Source organism: Macrotis lagotis, chromosome 2 (genome assembly GCF_037893015.1).
Source record: "Macrotis lagotis isolate mMagLag1 chromosome 2, bilby.v1.9.chrom.fasta, whole genome shotgun sequence".
NCBI lineage: Eukaryota > Metazoa > Chordata > Mammalia > Peramelemorphia > Peramelidae > Macrotis > Macrotis lagotis.
The window spans coordinates 300,673,997-300,693,945 of NC_133659.1; the positions used below are offsets into that span (position 1 = coordinate 300,673,997).

The 19,949-nt window shown below is 33.6% G+C and overlaps 1 long non-coding RNA gene across 1 annotated transcript in view; it reads right to left on the reverse strand.

The window, feature by feature from the left end:
• The window catches only part of LOC141511756 (uncharacterized), an 82,635-nt gene extending 65,895 nt beyond the window's left edge, over positions 1-16,740 (reverse strand). The window contains exons 1-2 of the long non-coding RNA XR_012475388.1: positions 16,675-16,740; positions 13,402-13,457 (exon numbers count right to left, since the gene is read on the reverse strand). This is a non-coding gene — a long non-coding RNA (uncharacterized LOC141511756). The remainder of the gene's footprint in view (positions 1-13,401; positions 13,458-16,674) is intronic.
• Positions 16,741-19,949: the final 3,209 nt, after the last annotated feature.

Genomic DNA, 19,949 nt, shown 5'->3' on the forward strand with positions numbered 1-19,949 from the left:
ATAGAAGTAAATAGTTTCAACTCATTTTGGTTGTCCTGTGTGAACACTATTTTGGAAAGGGTTTTCAGCTGCAAAAGTAATGATGGATGAATCTCAGATGTTCTATAGTTTGGCTCACCATGAATCTAACAATTTTGGTTGCTTATTCATAGCTCATTTGAACTTTGAGAGAAATAGAAAATACTTCTTCCCTCTTATGATGATTCTTAACATGATGCTTTTTCCTTAAATTTCATAATTTATCAAAACCTCTGCTTCTTGTATGACATTTCCAAGTAGATCATCCTGCAGGGAGGAGCTGAGAGATATGGGTAATAATTTCTTAGTAAATGTTTAACAGTTAACTCACTCTCTCTAAAAAAAGAATGTGATAAATATTTAAGTTTAATTTGTATTACAAATATTTTCCCTCATTTTATTAATCAAGGCATTAAAAATAAATCAAGACTTGATCTGTCTTCTTTTCCAATTCTCTATTCACAAATACTTATACTCAAAATTTAACAATTGAGTGTGTTAGCTGGTGAGAACTGGCTTCATCACACTGATGGAAAGGAAATAAAGTAATTGATTTGGATTCAGGAAGACCTGACTTAAGATCCAACCTTTAAAACCAAATAGCTATGTGTTCATGAGCAAATCACTACTCTGAGCTTCAATTTCTTTGTCTATAAAAGGAGAAGAAAATATCTGTATAATTTGAATTATAGCACTATTCTGAGGTTCAAATTAAATTATATATAAATCTTTTTGCAAACACTTACATTCTATATGAATGTTTTCTGAAATGTTCCTTCAACAATCCAAATGCCTTGTGATTCATTAGTACCTATCCCATTCTTCTAGAAGTCAAAATCAGAAGATAAAATGAATAACTGAGATTATTCTCTAATTTTGTATTATCCCGATATTTCTGTTTGAGAATTGTAGACATTAGCAATTTTAATTAAATTAAATGTATTGCTTTTGAAAGGCAACCTGATTCTACTCTTTAAAATGGTTTGTATCTTTGTTATCATATTTCCTGAGATAAAACTATCATTATTTTCTGACAGATGTGCAAGGAAAAGACACACTAATAACTTATAAACTTACTTAACTCTGGAGTTTTATATCTATAAATATTTAATGGCTACGTAAAATTTGAAGTGAAGTCTAATTATTCTGCAATTTCTCTTCTGAGCTTTATGTTTTCATTCAATTTGAATACATTGATCAAGTTTACTTAATTCCCACTGACTCTGATTTCTATAAGTTTATCAGCAAGTGTTTCCCAGTGCTCATTACACAGAAATATTGAAAGGCTCCAGGAGAAATTCAAGGCCAGAATGGATGTGTCCAATTCATTCTCCAGTAGAATTGGTCATGTGCATTTGAGGTCAGAATTTAACTATGAAAATGGGTTAGTGTCAGTATATGTCATGCATTCTAATTTCTCTTGTTTTCTTACATTTTTCACATGAATTATCATTACATTCTAACTCCAATACTGCCTTCATTTCTTCAACAATTACAATCAAATTACAATTTTCCCCACCAGTGCTCCTTGATCTTTTTTTTTTATTTCTTTACATGTAATGGGAATTTGTCTCCCAAGTTTATTTTATAGCCGTCATCCCTTCTGATGACATTTCTAGTTATTTGAACTTCCCTTTTCATCCTTTTATTTACTTTTCTGTGTATTCAAGTGTTATGTTTCTATGACCTCTATGCATAGAACATTTTCAAATTTGTCAAGTAAACGTGCTTCAATGAAGACATGTATTATGTCCAACTGCATGCTTGATTTATTTTTTTCTTTCTCTGGTTTCCTTTTTGTACATTTATGCCCATAAACAGTTGATATTATAAAATTTGCTTTATCACAATGCTGTATGAATTTATGAGAAAAAATAATGATACTATTTATTAATGTAAATCTATTCATGTTTAAAACAATTTTTTCTTAACCAGTATCTTAATCAATCATAATTAACAAGCATTTTAAAGGTACCTAAAATTTGTTCATGACTGGGTCAGGAAACAAAGATGAAATAAATGTTATTTATCTTAAGGAGGTTGTATTTTGTTGAAGAGTTCCTCTTCTATTGATTAAACATTCCAACTCAATCTAAAATAATGATAATATTAAATTAATAATATTGATAATAGCTTTAAGGTTTACAAAGAACTTTTGAAAATATGTCCTATTTTATCTTTATGCCTTTATCTTATTTTCTAATTTTATTCCTACTACAATCTAGGGATATAGATTCTCTGCTCCTTTTTTTATAAATAAGAAAACTGAGACAGATACAGGTTAAAGACTCCCTTAGAGTCACACAGCTGATAAGTTTTTGAATCAGGATTTAAACATATTATTTTTTCTCCATGGTCCATACTCTATCTACTGAAACATTTAGCTGCTGGTGTCAGATTCTTATATCTCAGTTTTTCAAGGGTTTCCTGATCTCAATTATGTAGGTACTTCCTGTAACTATAAAGCTTACAACCCTTCTAAGTTTTATCATCCTGTGTGATGATTATTCATGTCTCCTTTTAAATAAGCTATAAAACTTCTATATGTCATATTGAAGGCCTTTCTCAGTCTTTCATCATTATCAAAGAAATTGAGTTCCATGTCATATTATCCCATTCTACTGGGAGAGTAGAATATAAGTATAATGAGAGAATGGGTCAACTTCCATTATCTTTGCATTACCAGTTCCTTGCAAAGTGAGATATTTTTTCATGCTTTTTGGATTGAATGTGGGCATAAATTCAGTCCTTGGACTTCCCATTTGTTACTTACTTTTCTGTGTGATGAACCTAACTCTTTGTTTATATATGGGATCACATATTTTGTCATCCAAAGTTTTGACTTTTCAGAAAATGTGATGGTCCAGGACGTGAAATACCATTGGATGAATAGCTGGGTGAAGAAGATACTTGACTTCAGAAAAAAAATCTCAGAATTTTTGAAAACACTATGAATATGACTCAATACTCAGTTTCCTTAATAGGATGAAACTATCTTTGTGCAATTTACAATAGCCCAAGCCAAGACATACAATACATTACATAATCATCAGAATATTTTTAACTATCACACATTTCAGCACGGATGAAAAATGCCTAATGCTTGAATCAGCTGGTCAGGTAACTAGGAAGATTGGTCTGGAAGCATGAGGACCAGAGTCTAAATTTGACCTGACACAGTTTCTGTGTGACCTAGAACACATTGTATAACCTCTGTTAACCTCAGTTTCCTTAATTGTAAAATGGAAATAACAGGATCTCCCCTGCAGAGTTGTGATCAAATGAGATATTTGTGGATTACAAAATATGATGTCTGACACATAATCTGCATTATATAAATGTCTGTTCCCTCTCTTCCTCCATTTAAAACATTCTGACTATATCTAAGGTTAGTCTCCTAAACTTTACAATCAATGAAAATCTGAGATTGATATTCTTAGAGAGTTTTCTGGGATACAGAGGTATTAAATTATTTACCAAGGCAAATAATATTACATGTGTTAGAAACTGTACTTGAATTCATTTCCCTTTGATATTATGTTTGACTCCCCATTGTACCAAGCTCTCTCCCCCCTATCTCCCTCCCACTCTTCATGTCTTTTTCTGTTTCTTTCTATCTCTGTCTCTGTTTTAATCTATACACACCCTAGAAACATAAAACTCCTCTCTCTCTCTCTCTCTCTCTCTCTCTCTCTCTCTCTCTCTCTCTCTCTCTCTCTCCCCCCCTCCCTCTCTCTCTCTCTCTTAATCTATCTCTGTCTCTACCTCTGTCTGTCGCCCTTACACACACACACACAGAAACACACACACACACTCACACACCGTCTTTAAATAATTAACACTAGAAACCAACATTTTAAAAAATACTTGGATTTCACTGTCTTAAAGTTTTGCTCTGTTTTGTTTTAATGTAGTGGAATTTCAATTTTTCAGTCCCAGCCTTTCTGAATCATTTTTCTTTTATAAGCTACACAAGGATATTTCTTTGCTTTTTTCGATAATAAAGTGGCACTGAATCATATCTCTCCAACTCCTCTACAGAAGCAAAGAAATGGTCCTGCGACATCTTTGGTATTTTGAACATGTTATAATATTTTCATCACATATTTGTTTATATATTTTAAAATTGCTTAGAACAATGGGGAACTGTTTTCAAATCCCATTTCAGATATGTACAAGGTGTATGATCCTCTTTGAAGTGAGATAAACCACTTAACCTCTCTGAACTTCAGGGACTATGCTTCCTAACATCCCTTTCAATTCTAATTCTATGATTTCATGATTCTATAGAACTGTGGTATCATTGAAGTGGACAATTCACAATTGGTCAACTATGTGTATTCTTATTTAGTGATTGGGACCTTGAGAGATTAAGTGACTTTCATCAGACAGGAAACCTCAGAAATTTTTCCATCGAAATGTTTTTTTTCTGGAAAGATTTCTTCAACTTTCAATTTGCTACATTTTAAATCTATTATTGGACCACCATTGTCTTTCCCCTCTACCACTGTAGCTATCAAAGGAGTAGATCTGTGCATTTGTCTGATCAACTTGGTGAATTTTCAAAATAGTAATGATACCCTCATTTTTAATTTAAGAAAATTCATAATCCATTTATTATCATTAAAAATTGAGATTTAAATTTTTATTGAATCTTTTATTCAAAGAAAGTTAGTTTGGTTTTACTTTGTCCACACAGTATTTAAACCCAGATTTTTCTTGTTACCAAAGTTAGTCCTCTATTTGCTATGCCGTATTATATTGAACCTAGACATATTCATGGTGTGGAATTAAGACATCTCGATAACTATATAATTAAAAATTCTATCAAAGTTCTCTCATGAATAAACTTAAGACTTTTACCAATATTTATGAAACAATGAGATGTCTGGTTCAGATTATCTAGGGGAAAAAGACAGCTGCCATATGTACACAAAGACAAAATCCATTCTGTTGCAAATACATGTTTTTAATATATACACTTGATCAGAAATGGAAGGACTAGAATGAGTGGAAATGAAAAGTCTTTGCCAAAGTGGGCATATTTTCCTACTATTCTAAAGAAACTGTTCTCAGAATGTTTTATTGGCAGCCTCCAGCCGTCTTTATGTAAGAAAAGGAAAAAAATGCCAAACCAATGCTTTAAGATACACAGGAAAGCAAACACAGCTGTGTTCTATACATACTCATGGCAAATTCATCTGCCTGCCTATTTTTTTTACCTCAAACTTCTCAATATGTTTTAGGTTTTGGTGTCCTAAAAAACACATGGTATTGTGAATGAATTGACTATTTAATGGGATCTCCAAAACAATGTAAAGCAAAACAAAAAAACTCAAAAATATGATGAACTCATTTTAAAGTGAAGCTATTTCTTCTGATAACTCTCTAATATTTGATTTAAGGACACAATTTTTTTCTCCTTCATAACTAATATTATCATTGTTCCCTAGTCTGCTCTAATAATTGTCAGTAGAATGGTTCTAATCTAATCTTATGAAAGTACACATTGAGAATCTACACAATAAAATCCTATTTAATTTTTTGAGTCATTCTCTGAATGATGCAATTTTTATATGTTAACCATTTGGTTTCATGGTGGAAATGAACGAGGAAAAGTGTTCATAAGTGACCAAATGGAAATATACAGAGGGAAAGTGTAATGATCCTATATTCCTTAACCTCCAAACCCATGAGATTTCATTAGACAGTAAACCAGATCTTTTACATTTAAACATCTTTTTTTGTAAAGATTTGTTTTCCAAAACCAATTTACTGCCACATTTTAAATCTAAATTTATCCCACCAAGGTATTTCCCCTCTACGACTATAGCTATCAAAGAGGTCAATCAATATATTTCTCTGAGGCTTTAAAAATGTCTTTAATAATTTTCAGAAGCGTACTTTCCTAGAAGAACAAATTTAAATAAAATTATAGCTTTGTTCTTTTTTCTATCTCTCACTCTTGTTTATTTCCTATGGGCTCCAGAATACTTCACACTTAACAGTTAATTCTAGTTGTTATAGAAAATAATCAGCAGCTTAACAAATTTTAAATCTTAACTCCTGCTTACTGACATTTCCTATCAACCTTTCACCATCACTATATATTTTGGTCAGTTAAAGAATATTATAATGGGGAAAACTGGAAAGAAAATGATGAGTTTCTAAAAAAAATAACTTTTCAGCTATTAACAACAGAAATCCTGCAATATTTTTAAAATTTTCCAATATATATTGTTTCCCCAGCATGGAGGACAAAATATATTCAATATAAAAATGTGATTCAGAAACACATTCTGTTTAATCCAATTCTTTCCCAATTCAATCTAAAATAAATGACTCACATTTATTTTAACTCCCCCAAGATTATTCTCAAGTAGTATATTTATGGACTCGTAAGGTTTTTTTTGTTTGTTTGTTTGTTTCTAAGAAAACTAATGTAGTTCCTTTTTGGTTTCACATGGGAAATGACTTGTTCCACATGAACCAAATGGGCCACCTGTGTTTAGTTCTGTGTAGAGGAAGTCTCTTGAGGGACAATATAAGCTTAATCTCCAACCACAAGGAGGCTTCATCAGACAGGAAACCTCAGAAATTTTTCCATCTAAATGTTTTTTTTCTGGAAAGATTTCTTCAACTCTCAATTTGCTACAACTTTTTAAATCTAATATTGGACCACCATTGTCGTTCCCCTCTACCACTGTAGCTATCAAAGGGGTCAATCAGTGCATTTGTCTGATCAACTTGGTGAATTTTCGAAATAGTAATGATACCCTCATTTTTAATTTAAGAAAATTCATAACCCCTTTATTATCATTAAAAACTGAAATTGAAATTTTTATTGAATCTTTTATTCAAATAAAGTTACATTGTTTTACAATTTAATAACTCCATCTTTCTAAAACAAAATACAAATTAGAGAATTTTTAATTGATTTATTCTAAATATTCAGTTTTTTAATGATATCCACAAACTTTTCAAGAGGAAATATATTTCATAAAATGAATTAGATATATCTTTGTTATTAAAGTTGAGATCATTATAATTTCTTCTTTAAGCTAAAATACCTTTTGTAGTGTTTTGACATGAGAGTCAACCTGTCTAGTTCCTGCTTTCTTCCAACAAATCATCAGTTTTGTCAAGCTATTTCCTTTTAATGAACTATTTGTTTTTTAAAGTTGATTATACTTTTAGCAACCTGAAAAAACTCACTAGATATTAACATTTCATAATTGTTGTCTAGAAATAAGGAATATATCCAAATTTCACTAGGAGCTACATATTTAATTTGTTTATGAAAATGTATTTCACTGTGATATTATTTTAACCTCATCACCACAGCATGTAATGCAATGTCCTCAGATGTCAATTATTTTATTTTACTAAAAATATCCAGTCATTTTTACTGATATTTGCTTACTGTTGCATTATTATTAATATATTTGAAAATTAATATGTATTCACTAATATCAGTTCAACAATATCACATTTGCAGCAATAGGTTGTATATAGGTAATCAAATGAGCATCATTTAATCTATTACTTCATACTCATTGCAAATGAAATAAAAATATTTTAGTTTTGCTATCCATGCAAGTTATTTCTTCTGCTCAATGAGGTTTTATAAAGATAAGTAACATTATTATACAAACCATCCTTTTGATGTCACCATGTGTGACTTTTTGGGGAAAAAAAAGCTTATCTGCCTCTTGAAAGGGGTCTTTTGGCAAAAGTTCTCTACTTGTCATATACTTTTACTGTCATTGCAATGAATTGGGTTTCAAGATATCTACAGCTAAAGCAATCATGAAAAGTAAACATTAGGGTCTTTCCCATCTAAAAACATTTACTTTTATATCACATTGATAAATAACTTCTTTGGGGATTGTTTCATTTTGTGGCTGTATATGACTTTTTTTTATTTCTATAGTTCAGGTTGCTATTGTTGTCATTTTAACTTATACTATCTTTGCTTGTACAGGTTTAAATTAGCCCAATGGATAACCTCTGGTCTACAGACTGGTTCTCAGTTTAGAAAGTTTTTGTTCACTTTGCTCAGGACATCACAGAAATCTGTCTCTGGAAATTTTGCACATGCCCAACAGAGATGAATGTTTCCTGTAATTTAGAAGAGGAGTCATCTGTCTGTGCAGACCTTTATAAAAGAATCATCTTTAAAAATCTTCCACTTTACTATTTATACATTCTGACCTTTGATTCCATTCTCATTTCTCAGTAAGTTTGACTGGGACCAGGATAATTCGTTTTGCTGGATTTATTTCTCTCATTATATTAATACTATAATAGCTTTACAATAATAGCATAGTACCTTTGATTCACTAAATAAGTTTAGAACTAGGAAAAGAATTGGCAATTTAATTTTTTTTGAAATATTTTATTTATTTTGAGTTTTAAAATTTCCCCCCTAACCTTGCTTCCCTCACCCCCCCCCCCAAAGAAGGCAGTCTGCTAGTCTGTACTTTGTTTCAACAAGCATTATATTCAAAGGGGAGAGGCTAGAGGCATTCCTAATAAGATCAGGGGTGAAACAAGGGTGCCCATTATCACCACTACTATTCAATATTGTATTAGAAATGTTAGTTTCAGCAAATGGAGAAGAAAAAGAAATTGAAGGAATCAGAATTGGGAAGGAAGAGACAAAACTCTCACTCTTTGCAGATGACATGATGATATACCTAGAGAATCCCCCAGAAATCATCTAAAAACTACTAGAAATAATTAGCAAATTTAACAAAGTTGCAGGTTATAAAATACACCCACATAAATCCTCAACTTTTCTACATATGACTGGTAAGACACAGCAGGAAGAGCTAGAAAGAGAAATCGCATTCAAAGTAACCTCAGACAATATAAAATACCTGGGAGTCTATTTGCTAAGGCAGACTCAGAAACATTTTGAAAACAATTTTAAAACACTTCTCACACAGATTAAATCAGATTTAAATAACTGGGCAAACATCAACTGCTCCTGGATAGGGCAACCTTGATGGACTCCCTCATTCCATCAGTGCAACTGTCAGGGACATTTTGTGGCTCTCTGAAATGGAGAATACTATCTGTATCTAGAGAAGCAACTGTGGAGTTTGAACAAGGACCAAGGACTATTACCTTAAATTTAGAAAAAAAAAACTGATATCTTATTGTCTGATCTTTCTATCTCTTATACTTTGTATTTCTTGCTTAAAGATATGATTTTTCTCTCATCACACTCAATTTGGATCAATATATAGCATGGAAACAATGTAATGACTGACAAATTGCCTTCTGTGGGGGGTGGGGTAAGGGAAGTAATATTAAGAAAAAAATTGTAAAACTCAAAATAAATGAAATCTTTAATAAAAAATTTGCATCTATATTCACCAAGGAGATAGTTCTATAATTTTCTTTCTGTGTTTTAACACTTCCTTGTTTAGGTATCAGCATCATATTGGTGTCATAGAAAGAGTTAGGAAGAGTTCCATCTTCACCTATTTTTCCAAAGAGTTATAAAAAATTGGAACCAATTGTTCCTTAAATGTTTGATAGAATTCAGTTATGAGTCCATCTGGCCCAGGAGACTTTTACTTAGGGAGTTCAATAATGGCTTGTTGAATTTCTTTTTCTGAGAGTGTTTTTTAGGTATTTAATTTCCTCTTCGTTTAAACTCGGCAACTTATATTTTTGTAAATATTCAATCATTTCACTTAGATTGTCAAATTTATTGGCACAGAGTTGGGCAAAATAATTCCCAAATTATTACTTTAATTTACTCCTCATTGGTGGTGAGTTCACCTTTTTATGTTTATGATACTAGCAATTTGGTTTTCTTCTTTCTTTTTTTAATCAAATTGATCAAAGGTTTATCAATTTTATTTTTTTTTCTTAAAATCAACTCTTCAGGGTGGCTAGGTGGCACAGTGGATAGAGCACCAGCCCTGGACTCAGGAGTTCAAATCCAGCCTCAGACCCTTAATAGTTACCTAGTTGTGTGTTCTTGGGCAAGCCACTTAACCCCATTGCCTTGCAAAAAAAAAACCCTAAAAAAAAAACAACTCTTGCTTTAATTTATTAATTCAATAGGGGTTTCTTTTGGTTTTGATTTCATTAATTTCTTGTTTAATTTTTAGAATTCCTAAGTTGGTATTTGGGGATTTTTAATTTGTTCTTTCTCTTATTTTTAGATGCATGCTTAGTTCATTGATTTCTTATTTCTTTAATTTATTCATGTAACCATTTAAAGATATATTATATCCCCTAACAGCTGCCTTGAGTGTATCCCATAGTTATGCTATGTTGGTCCATTGTTGTCATTATCTAAGAGGAAATATTTCATTTTCTATAATTTGTTGCTCTATCCATTCATTATTTTAATGAGTTTATTTAGTTTTGGGTCTATATGTCCCTGGTGCAATATTGCTTATGATTTTTTATTGCATTATGATCTGAAAAAAAGATGTATTCACTATTTCTACCTATCTGTAATTGATCATTAGGTTTTTCTGCCCTAGGACATGGTCAATTTTTGTGTGAGTGCCATGTCCTGAAGGAAAAAAGTATATTCCTTTCTATTCCCATTCAGTTTCCTCTATAAGTCTATCATATCTGGGTGTTCTAACAATCTATTGATCTCCTTAACTTCCTTCTTGTTTATTTTATGATTAGATTTATCTAAATCTGAGAGTGGGAGTTGAAGTCTCCCACTAGAAGTGTTTTGCTGTTTATGACTTCCTGTAGCTCTTTCAACTTTTAATCTAAGAATTTTGATGCTATACCATCAGGTGCATACATATTCAGTATTGAAAATACTTTACTGTCTATGATACCTTTTAGGAGGATATAGTTTCCTTCTTTATCTCTTTTACCACTATTTATTTTTGCAGAAGCTTTGTATGAGATAAGAATTGGTATCCTTGGTTTTTTCACTTCAGCTGAATCAAAATATATTTTGCTCCAAACTTTTCCCTATACTCTATATGTATCTCTCTGCTTCAAATGAGTTTCTTGTAAGCAGTATATTTTATTTTTTGTGTTTTTTAATCCACTCTGCTATTCACTTATGTTTTAAGGGAGAGTTCTTCCCATTCACATTCAAGGTTACAATTATTAACTCTTTATTGCCCTCCATGCTATCTTACCTCTGTTTGTATTTTATCCCCCTTTTCTTCTTTATCCACATTCCCCAGTATTTTGTTTCCAAATACCACCACCTTCAGTGTGTTTGGCCTCCTATATCAACCCCACTCCCCTTTTTTCTTCTTTCCCTTTTCCCTTTCTTCCTTCCCTTCCTTCTTTTAGTTCTCCTTTTTTCTCCTCCTCCCCACCCCCAATTCCCCCCCCCTCTCCATTTCCCCTTTTAATACTTGAAAGCTAAGATAAATTTCTTAGCTTAACTTTGTGTTTGTGTAAGTTAAGTTTAATCCAAGTCTGATGAGAGGATGATTCAGGTAGTTCTCACTTCTCGATAGTACAATAAGTCTTTTGTACCTCTTAATTTAATGAGCTTTACCCCATTCAATCTCCTTCATCCTTCTGTCTCCTCACTACACCCCTTTTTAAGGAGTTATTGTTTTTAAATCATTCTATCTAAGTCACCAAAAATCATGAGTATCCATCATTTCTGGCTAAGTATTTTTCTCTAATAGAGTTACAATTCTTGTGAGTTATTAGAGTCTTCCTCCCAAATAGGGATATAGCCAGTTTCATCTTATTGGATAGCATTCTGATGAATATATATATATATATATATATATATATATATATATATATATATATATATCAGTAGGATATATAATCAGTTTCATATTATTGGATAGCAATTTTTTTTCTTTGCCCCTTTTTAACCTTTTCCTGTATTTTTTAAGCTTCCTGTTTGCTGTCCAAATTTTCTATTTAGCTATTGTCTTTGCATCAGGAAATGTTGAAAGGCTCCCATTTCATTAAATGGTCATTTTTCCCTGGAAAAGAAGGCTTAGCTTTGCTGGGTAGTGGTTTCTTGATTGCATTCCAAGCTCCCCTGTTCTTTGGAATATTTCATTTGCAGGCTCTTTGATACCTTATTGTTGATGCAGCCAGGTCCTGTGTAATCCTTACTGCGGCTCCTTGATATTTAAATTGTTTCTTTCTGGCTGCTTACAAGATTTTCTCTTTTATCTGATAGTTCTAGAATTTGGCCACAACATTCCTCGGTATTTTTATTTCAAGATCTCTTTCCCAAGGGGATCAATCTATTCTTTCAATAATGATTTTGCCCTCTGCTTCCATGATATGATATCAGTTTTCCATCACTAAATCCTGTAATATTAAGTCCAGGCTTTTTCCCTCTTTAATATTTCCAGGAAGACTTATAATTCTCAGGTTGTCCCTCCTTGATCTATTCTCAAGGTAAGTGGTTTTTGCTGATGAGTTATTTTACATTTCCTTCTATATTTTAGGTTTTCTGGTTTTGTTTAACAGACTCTTGCTGTCTCATGAAGTCATTAATTTCCACAGACTCCATTCTTTTTTAAGAGAAAAATTTTCTTCTTTTACCTTTTGCATCTCCTTTTCCAATTGGTCAATTCTATTTTTGAAAGAGTTTTCCATTTAACCAATTGAGGTTCTGAGAGAATTATTTTCTTTGTGCACTTGTCCAATTATATTTTCAAAGAATTTGTTTTCTTGTTCCAAAGTGTTAATTGTCTCTATCAAATTTTCCAATTGATTTTTTAACTCCTTCCTGATGTTTTCAAGGAATTCTTTCTGTGCTAGAGACCAGATCATATTCTTCTCAGAGCTTCTAGGTCTCTCTGAGTTAAGGTCCTTTCCTTTTTGGAATTTTTCAATGGACCTTCCTTTTTCTGGCCTTTCTTCATTTTCCTAAGACCTGGAGGCTTTACTCATTGGGTTAATAACTCCAAGTGGGTGGGTCAGTAGGCTGTGTTGGTTGCTTTCTCTGGAGTGTCTTCTACCTTAATTTGAAGCCCTCTCCCTTAGCCTGAAGGAGTTTCATGAAGCTGCTATATACTTATATGTTTGAGAAATGGTGGACTTTGCCCTAGGTCAAGGTAATTGCTCTCCCCATTAAAAACTGAGTGAGGTCTGCTCTTCACAACTGAGCCTGGGGCAGAGGTGAGCTATAATTGTGTTTTCTCTGTGAAGAGGCTTCAACTGAAATGAAGGTATAGCTGCAACTCTCCTGCATTGGAACTCACCCTCCAGCTCTGCTGGCAAGCTCCAGACTGTCAGCGCTACAACCAATGCCTCTACTCCCTAATTTTGGCCCACACCCCCATGGCAGATCTGGCTAGCCCCTCTCTTAGGCTCTCACCCTGTCCTGTGCTTCCAGCATAGTCCTCCCTCTGCACCCAGTTCACCCACAATCCCAGATCCCAGAAGACAAACCTTGAGATAGATGTTCTTCTCCGAGCTTCTTTTTCTGGTTTTTGTTGATCAGATTTCTGTTAAGAGATTTGTTTGATATTATATATAAGGGAAGAGCAGGAGACTTTAGCACTGTGTCTGTCTTCTCTCTGTCATCTTGGCTGGAAGTCTCCTAATTGGCAATTTAGGTCAAAGACTTCCTATTTGCAATGAAAGGAAACAGATGTGAACTACTCCACCCATTCTGGAGACCAATATGGAAATATGCCCAAAGAGAAATAAAGCTGATCATACCTTTTGATACAGCAATACCAACATTAGTTCTATATACAAAAGAAATCATAAAAATGAGAAAAGTTTCACAAGTTCAAAAATATTTATAGCAACTCTTTTTTAAGTGGCAAAGAGTTAGAAACTGAGAGGTAATTGATGACCATCAATTGGGAAATGGGAAAGAAGTATATGAATGTTATGGAGTACTGTTATTTTATAAGGAAACCATGAATGGTTGGACTTTAGAGAAGTAGGGAAAGAATTACACAAACTGATGATGAGCAAAGGGAGCAGAACCAAGAGCACATTGTATACCCTAGCAATTACAGTATGAGTTGATCAACTATGACGGAAGCAGCTCCTCTCAGTAGTTTAGAGAGCTAAGACAACTCTGGAAGACCTATATAGATTATACCATTCACATTCAGAGGAAAGCAAAACAAAACAAGCAAAAAAACATAGTCTGGATCCTATGTTTACTTTTTAAAAATTTCTCATACTTTTGTTTCTTATCCCATGTTTTCCTTTCTTTTCCATTTGTCCTATTTCCTCATACACAAAATGATTAATATGTAAACATGTTAAACATAAATAAACCTGTGCAGCTTTTACTAGTCTGTTCACTGCTTAGGGTAGGTGGGTGGGAAGGGAGACTGGTAGAAAAATGACCAACATGAATATACAAGTGGACAAATGTTGAAAATCTTTCATAACATTTAACTAGAAAAAAAAAATAAAATATCAAAAAAGAAAGGAACTTGATGCCCTGTAGTGATTTGTTCTAGGTATCACAGATAGTAATCATCAAAGGTAAGTTTTTAAAGCATGATATATTCTGCTCCAGCCTTTACATTTACTCTGTATGTATCTGTCTGTTTCAAATGTGTTTGTTGTCAGAAGCTTATTGTAGGATTTTGGTTTTTAATCCCCACTCTGCCATCTGTTTATATTAAATGGGAGAGTTCATGCACATTTACATTCAAGTTATAATTATTAACTCTTTATTGCTCTCCATGCTCTCCATTTGTAATTTTCCCCTTATCCCTATCCCTCAGTGCTTTCCTTCTGAATATCACCTTCTTTAGTGTGCTTGTCCCCTTCTATCCATCCCCCTCTTTCTTTCCTGATTTCCTTTGCCCCTTCTTTCTTCCCTTCCTTCTGTCAGTTCCTCTTTTCCTCACCCCCTTCCCCCTTTTCCACTACTAATACTTAAAAGTTATAAGTTTCTAAACTTAAAAGAAGATATTATTTTTAAGTCATTCCATTCAAGTCACAGACAAGTCATTTGTGTCCATTACTTCTGGCTAAGTATATTCCCTCTAATAGAGTTACAATTCTCAAGAGTTATGCGAATCTTTCTCCCAGATTGGGGGTTATAGCTAGGTTCATCTTATTGAATAACAGTATTTTTTTCCTCTTCCCTTATTTACTTTTTATTTATTTAGCTCTTAAGTATCCTGAACTGTTTAGCTCTGTTCTTTTCATCAGGAAAAGATGAAAGTCTCCTATTTCATTAAATATTCGTCTTTTCCCCTGGAAGAGAAGGCATAGTTTTTCAGGATAATCAAACTGGTCTGCATTCCAAGCTCCCTTTCTCTATGGAATGTCACATTCCAGATCCTTCAGTCCCTTAATGTTGATGCAGCCAAGTCCTATGTAATCCTTACTGTGGCTCCTTGGCATTAAAATTGTTTTTTTTCTGGCTGCTTACAGGATTTTCTCCTTCATCTGATAGTTGTGGAGTTTGGTCACAATATTCCTTGGTGTTTTCATTTTAGGATCCCTTTGAGGAGGGGATTGATGTATTTTTTTAAAGACAATTTTGCCCACTGGGCAGGATATCATGGTGGTTCTCCTTCACCATATCCTGATGTATGGAACCAAACATTTTTCCTCCTCAATATTTTCAGTAAGTCGTTATTCTTAAATTGTCTCTTCTGGATCTATTTTCTTGGTCTTTTGCTTTTCCAATGAGGTATTTTATATTTTATTCTATTTTTTCTTTTTTCTTTTGTTAAAACAGATGCTTGGTGTCTCATGAAATCATTACTTTCCACAAATTCCAATCTATTTTTTTGGAGAAGAATTTTTTTCATTTAATTTTTGCATCTCCTTTTTCAATTGCTCAGTTCCATTTTTGAAGTTTTCCATTTGCTCAATTGTACTTTGGAGGTAATTATTTTCCTCTTGTACTTGTCCAATTATATTTTGAAAGAATTTGTTTTCTTGTTGCAAGATGTTAATTTTCTCTTGTATTTCTTTCCCCAGTTTTTCTATTTGATTTTTAAATTCTTTTCTGATCTTTTCTAAGAAGTCTTTCTGGGTAGAGACCAATTCATATTCTCCTCTGATGTTCTAGTCCTTTCTGAGTTAGGATTCTTGGATTCAAGGTGACATTCAATGTACGCCCCTTTGTGCTTGCTTTTCTTCATTTTTGGTCCCTTTTTCTTGGGTCTTGTGCTGGTGGAGGGGCTTTGCTATTGTGATTACAAGAGGCTTTGATTACTTCAGGGGGTTACTCAGTGGGTCAGCCTGTATGAGCCAGAAGCATCCCTGTATGGGATGTCACAAACTTTCTCTAGATTGTCTATTGTTGATTAGGGACTCATTCCCTAAGCCTGAAGGGGGAAGGTGGTTGGGGGAGGGTATGGCAAGATCTGTGCAGTCCTTGAACAATGTGGTCTAAGCCCCTGGGCTAGATAGTTAATCAAAGTAATTCCCATTTAGCACTGGGTGGGTGGGTGGGGGAGATCTGCTGCCCACACCTGAGCCTTGGGAGCAAGGTACAAACATATGGAGGGTGGGGCTGGTTATTTGTTCTGGGAAAAGTCTTGTTCCCCAATAGGGATTGGGGTGGGGGGAAGGAAACTCAGCTGAAACTATGGGGATTCTGCTGAAAGCACAAGGACTGTGGCCTTGATCTTCCAGACCAGTCAAGCTGACTGGCTAGATTCTAAGCCACCTCTCTGGGGCTTTCCCTCCCACCAAGAACATAGCAAATCTGTCCAACACTGTTCTCACCTCAGTCCTCCAGCTTCACCATACCGTCCTTGAGCTAGCTCCCTGCTCTCTATGCACAGCTCACCAGTGGTCCCCTAGGACACACCTGGTTGGTAGATACCCTTCTTCTCAATTGTTCTCTATGTTCTGTGGTTCCAAAATCTGTTAAGAGGTTTGATTCATGTTAGTTCTGAGGGGATACCAGGAGAACTTCAAACAGTGACTGGCTTCTCTCTTACTTTTTGTCCAGAAGTGTCTCCCATGATCCTGGGAACAGATTTGAACTCATGGTATCCACTGGACCACATTGGTGTCCTTTTTAAAAGTATATTTTAATACATTATATGTTAATAATAAGAATAAATTGAATAACCTTATGAATTTAATTTTTTTTAAAGTTCCTCTTTCAAGAGAGTTTTTCTTTCCTCTAGAATATGAAGCATATATGATTGTTTTTAAGTACTAGAAAAAGAAAATGTGAAAACTTTTAAAAATTAATAAATTTCATAGCAAGAGATGATTTTTCAATAGGCAAGATATTCACTAGTTCTAATCTACTTTCTTCTCTGTAGCAAACTTTCTTGCCATCAATCTTTGTTTATATCCCCAAAGGCTCTCAAAAATCATTTAGAACTCAACGTTAGTCACAGCAGGGACTCTAATGACATAGCTTAAACAAAAAATAGAAAATGATGGAGAGGTCGACATGTCTAAGTAAACAAATTGACAGTTTTCATAATCCTGGAATCATTTCCGTAGGTCAGAATCAGTTCAAAGATATCTGTATAAAAATATTTGAGACAATTGGAAGCTTTTATAGACATTAACCTTGCTAAAGTTCAGTGAGTTCTTAATGAAGCATTTTATATTTCACAAATGAGTTGCTTCCAAACCACATGGTCTTGTACTTTTGTTCAAAATCACATGATATTTCCCTCTTGACAAAATATAAACTTGTATTATGAATGGTGCAAATAAAGCAAAATTTTAAAAAATATTTTTCATATAGGAAGTATTTTTCCTGAAAATATATTTTAAATTATCCAGTATGTTTCAACCAAATTAGTCCCTCTGCTTACTTGAGTTTCTGGGGTGACATTATTCATAATCTCCAAAGAGAATGGTAATAGAGATGGAAGTGATGCTTGGCAATATTAATCCATCAAGAATGATCATCTGCTGGGGCAAAACTCATGAACTTGGTCTCATAAATTTCGAACGTGATTTTGTATGAATGGAAAACATCAGTTTTATTCTAATATCTCGCTTTCTTTCAAATAAATAATTACTCTCCTTTCTATGGAAGAGCATGGAATAAAGCATCATTACCATAATCTTAGAAATTTGATAGTTGTTTCCATTGACTGAAGATGAAGACAATGTTATTGTTGACAGTTTGAATAATGGAATGGGTTCTAATATTGAATCCAGAAGACCTGGGTACATGTTCTGCATAATTTATATTAGCCATAGATCAAAGGCAAATAATTTTGTCTTGGTGTCTGAGGCGACTCTCTAAGCCTCTAAAGAGCTATAGACAACTGGCTAATGTGTCTTGTTCAAAGTATTACCAATCTAGAAACTCTCCCCAAAGATGAAATCATAAATCCAAACTAATATATCTCAATATGGTCTATATTGTAATGTACAATGTCATAATATACCATAGCCACAAAAATAAGTGAGAATATAGGTTAACAGTGAAATAGAAAGTGATCCGCTGCCATGTTCATGATGTCAAGAGAAAGTGAGCAAGACACCAACTCACTCCCCACTCTAGCACATGAAATAGGCCACCTATTACAAATATCTGGAAGAACATGAATAAGAGTCAAACAAGATAGTTTGTGAGTAATGGCTGGTGAACAGAAGAATAAAATTGAGGAGCTGATATTCTTCTTAGTATTTTAATATAACTATGGCAATAGTTACATAATTAAGTATAGCTAGGGAAGCTGATTGGCTCAGTGAATAGAAGGCTTTACCTAGAATAAGGAAGTTCTGATTTCAAATTCAAAGTTAGATACTTACTACCTATGTGACACTGGTCCAGTCACTTAACCTGTGTTTGTCTTAATCCAATGAAGAAGGAAATGACAAACCACTCCAGTATTTTTGTCAAAAATACCACGTGGACATTATGGCCCGTGGGTTAAGAAAAGTTGGACAGGACTGAATGACTGAATGGCAGTAGCTATAGGTGTGAAATAGTGTCACTGATAGGCTCAGGGAGTAATGGGATACTTGTTTTCTCTCTCTCCTTGAAAGAAATCCCACCTGAGATAAGATTTTTGGTCTCTTGTCTCATTGTGAAAGTCCATATTCAGCACTCTGCTTTGCAATCAGAGTGTGTCAAAAACAAATTTATTAAACAAATCTCAAGCAACTTTTCTCAGTGAAAGAAATCCAAAGGGAAAGAGATCCAATTTGCATCATCAAATTTCTGACAAAAGGAATTTTCTGCTCACAATTTCAAGACAAGTTTCTAATAACAGAAAAAATATATATAAGTGAAAGCTGTAGAGCAGTGAAATGTCTGTGGATCTGGTTTCCACCAAACTGTCTTACATACTTGTGCTTTGAGTTCCAATCTTGAATGATGATCTATCTTGTGGTGAATGGGGTGGGGGGGAAACAACTAAGTTCACAGAATAAGGATATGATCACATTCTTTGATAAATTCCAGGATACAAAAGCAGACACTTTGATTTACAAAAGGAAAGATCCCTTTTTCTAAGTATTTTTGTTCACTACAGTAAAATGTTAACAAGATATTTCTCCTAATTTGAATTAAACACAGACAATGCATTCTTAGTTTGCTTACCATTAGCAAAGCAGTTCAATGTTTTCCTTGAAATTTGATTAAGTATTGATAATGTGTTCCAGGCTTTGCTGAACCAATTTAATTGTATACTATCCTGTATTCTTGTACCCCTCCCCACCTTGTCTTACCTTCACTATGATTTTTCATACTCTAACCATGGATTTCTCCACCCTCTGGATACTTCATATATATTCTTTTATTTTCTGAAGAAAACCGGTGAAAAACAGGAACTTTTGTTCGTTAGGTCCATTATAAATGTATTTTATATAACTTCAACTGGTAAATCCTTGCTGTAAAGGGATATTGTATAACCTCCTAATTGGATTCATTAACAAAATCTGAGTGAAGCTCCCATTTTGATATACTACCTAAGCATCCCTAGGATGAGGAAATGATATACATAGTCTGAGTTTTTAGACCCCCTATGTTAAAAAAAAATTCTTGTGGAATGATTAATACTTTATAAGAAAAA